Below are 3576 nucleotides of genomic sequence, written 5' to 3'. Positions count from 1 at the left end.
GCAGCGCCTGTGTGAAGTCAGGCGGCTCTGCAACGTTCTCCCTTATATACCGACAGCGGTGGGCGGGGCCCGCCGAGCACTCTCTACGGATCGCGCGAAGGGACAAACAGGCGCGAAGCGGCAGGCGCGTGCAAGCAGGCCCCGCCCTTCCTTTGCGGCCTGCGTGCGGGCAGGGCGGTGTGTTTACCACATCCCGGCGTTTCTGGAGCGGCCGGGCCCGAGCCCCGCGTGCAGCTGAAGGCTCAGGCCCCGGCTTGCTTACGGGCAGGGCTCGGCCGTCCAAGGGAATGGTGAGAGCCCGTGCGAGCAGGGAGCCAGCTGGGGCCTGGGCCCCCCGGCACCGAGCGGGGCTTAGGAACCAAAAGCTTGTTGTAATAAATCAAACGATGCTGGTACCTTGGGGCTGCGGGCTCAGAAAGCCCGTGTCACTTCAAGTGCCTGCACTGCGGGAGGCTGAGCAGGAACCCTCTTCCCCCTTCACCAAGCCGGAACCCAACGCCCCGGCGGGAGCACAGCCATGTCCTGCCAACAGACCTTCCTGTGGAAACCCCCTGCCAGCCTGCTCGTCACCATGCTGCCACTGCTGCCCCAAAGCAGAGCTGCCCGTGGGACATGGCCCCGGTTCAGCTGTTTCTGTGCAAACGCCAGCAGTTCGGTGAAATACTGCAGAAAACGAGTTTAAGCAAAACTGTCACGGAGCACTACATGTTCTTGCCTCTGGAACTGAGACCAAGCAGAGCCCAATTCCCAGAAAGGGGAAGAAAAAAATAAAGTTTAGTTCCCCCTTACTAGCATCATCTGCTACAGCTGTTCCGGTTTGCCACTCGGCCGATTCGACCACGAGAAACACCAGGCCCTTCTGCAGGACCCACAGGTGTCAGGGCAGCTCAGCTGTGACCCACGGAAGCCTTTACTTGGCAAATGGGCCATGCACAGATGCTCAGCCTGAGTCGAGCAGACACACACACCCCCCTGGCTGGTTCCTGTGGGTTTCCCATGCTACGCTACATGCTCCTGCATGACGCGATCAGCTCCCCTTCTGTCCCTCCCCCTCGCACCCCCACCCCCAATCCATAAACACTGTTGGAAAACCAAAGCCCTCCAGCACTGAACTCCAGTCCAGACTCTTAATTCCCCAAGGCACTATCCATGTGCAAAATTAGTCTGTCTATTGAGCAGCAACAACAGGTTTTCAAGCCCAAGCTGTAAAACAGTGGGAAAAAAACCTATTCCTTTGGTATGAGCCTCTCCTCACCGATAAAGAGGGATTAATATGGCAGGAGGGTCTACAGATTTTGGAAAGTGCCATTACTTCGATGCTTTAAAGTGATCAGTATTGAAGTCTATGAACAGTTGTAAATTGGCTATCTATTAACCAGATACAAAGGCCTGTTCACACCACTTAGGATCATGTCTCCACTATATAATGAGTATTTTTCAATTTGCCAGCTCAAAGGAAATTCAGCGGGGTTGAAAAGTTCTCTTAATATTTGCTAATGCTGAGTCAAATTCATTATCACACAACTTCTAAACACTTTTCTGCTGACTGAAATGCTGTGTGCTGGTTGAAAATGAGCTAGTTTGAACTTGCCAACACGTTCCTTAGATTTTAAAAAAATATATACCTTTTGGAATAAAAGGAAGCTGAACTATTAGAAGATACAGATGCTAAGATATAAATTTAAAGCTTCTCTTTTTCCATTTGCAATTACCTTTTTCACAAATGCTCAATAAACCCAAAGGATTAAATAGTCATGAAAAAAAAATCACTGTAACTGTCCATGTGAATACAGCATGCGATATGAAGTTTCCCCATAATCTCTGAAATGTGTATGTAGCAGTGTCTGCAACAGATGTGCCCCATCAGAACTGTCAGTCCCATCAAGCTTTCCAAGTTTGTCCTGGCTTCTCATATAATGCATTCTGTAAAGATCTGCTGGCAATCACTGTCAACAGCAGGTCCCTGCTGACCCTATTCTCAATAACTAGAACTGAAAAGAGTTTAATTTCCACCACAGAAAGACAATCATATTCAGAAATGTTGCAAAAAATTATAGATCATCTCTCAGCATTTCTTTATTCCCCATCTGCAGCAATTTTTCAAGCGCTTCGTCCACAAGCAGCAGGAAAAAAAGTGGTTGATGTGGCAGATAGGAATACCACTATTAACAGTCTCTGTCAACAACCAATCATTTTAATAACTTACAGAAAGTTCACCTTGCTGTCCCCAGCTATATCTGTTCTTTCCCATCACTGTAGTTACAACAATAATGCTATTTTAAAACTTACTGAATTGGTCATTCTGGAGTTTCTTAAAATTTCACCTGAAGTATCTCATGCTAGCTACTGTCAGTAATAAAAATGTATAATTAAATTGCAATTCTTACATTGCTAATATACTAGCATCATTTCAACAATAATGCAATGGGATACTCAGATGCCTTTGCAAACACAATGAATGGTACATTAATGAAAACAAGTCACTGGTTCTTACTTGTATGTCTAAAGGTCCTTTGTAATGGTTTGTTGATTTACGTCATTTTGTTAAAATAGCAGATGTCAGTCAAATGCCTCAAAGGAGCAAATGAGGAAACAATAAACAGCCAGAGCAGCTGAATTATGCTCGGTATGTGAGTTCACCTCTGTGCTGCATCTTATGTGTTCAGGCATTTGATGAAACAAAAAAGATTACCACATTACAGCACCTGGACAAAATAGGAAAAAAGAAATTTAAACTACTCAAGTCTAATACAATGAGTCCAATAACATGAGGGTCATGGTTTAACCCCAGCTGGCAAAGTACCACACAGCCACTCACTCTGCCCCCGCGCCCCAATGGGATGGAGGGAGAATTAGAAGGGTAAAAGTGAGAAAGAAACTTGTGAGTTGAGATAAAAACAATTTAATAATTAAAAAGAAACAATAATAATAATAAAATGTAAGGAAAAGAGGGAACAAACAAAAAAAAAAATCAAAGAGAGAGGAAAATAAAACCCAAGAAAGACAAGTGATGCAAATAAAAATAATTGCTTATCACCAACCAACCAACGCCCATACAGTCCCCGAGCAGCAGTGACCCCCACCCCACCCCCATCAACCCCCCAGCTTTATATGCTGAGCATGACATCATATGGTATGGAATATCCCTTTGGTCAGTTGGGGTCAGCTGTCCCAGCTGTGTCCCCTCCCAACTGTTTGTGCACCTCTAACCTACCCGCTGATGAGGCAGCCTGAGGGGCAGAAAAGACCTTGACACTGTGTAAGCACTGCTCAGCAGTAACTAAAACATGTGTGTTATCAACACTATTTTCAGCACAAATCCAAAACACAGCCCCATACTAGCTACTATGAAGAAAATAAACTCTATCCCAGCCAAAACCAGTACACATGAGTAAGGCTGTGCACCTATACACAATGCAGAGCTATCTTTGAAACATTGGCCACCTGTGTGTCCCAACTCAAATCTGGTGCTTTAGCAGGTGAATTATTGGCATACTAATGAGATATTTGAAACAGTCAAATGGAAAAATTATTATTCTTAAGTTTTCTTAATTTCCTCTTCAGCCCTGCATATCA

This window comes from Gavia stellata, chromosome 10 (genome assembly GCF_030936135.1).
Source record: "Gavia stellata isolate bGavSte3 chromosome 10, bGavSte3.hap2, whole genome shotgun sequence".
NCBI classification, from domain to species: Eukaryota; Metazoa; Chordata; class Aves; order Gaviiformes; family Gaviidae; genus Gavia; species Gavia stellata.
This window is presented reverse-complemented; position numbering follows the sequence as displayed.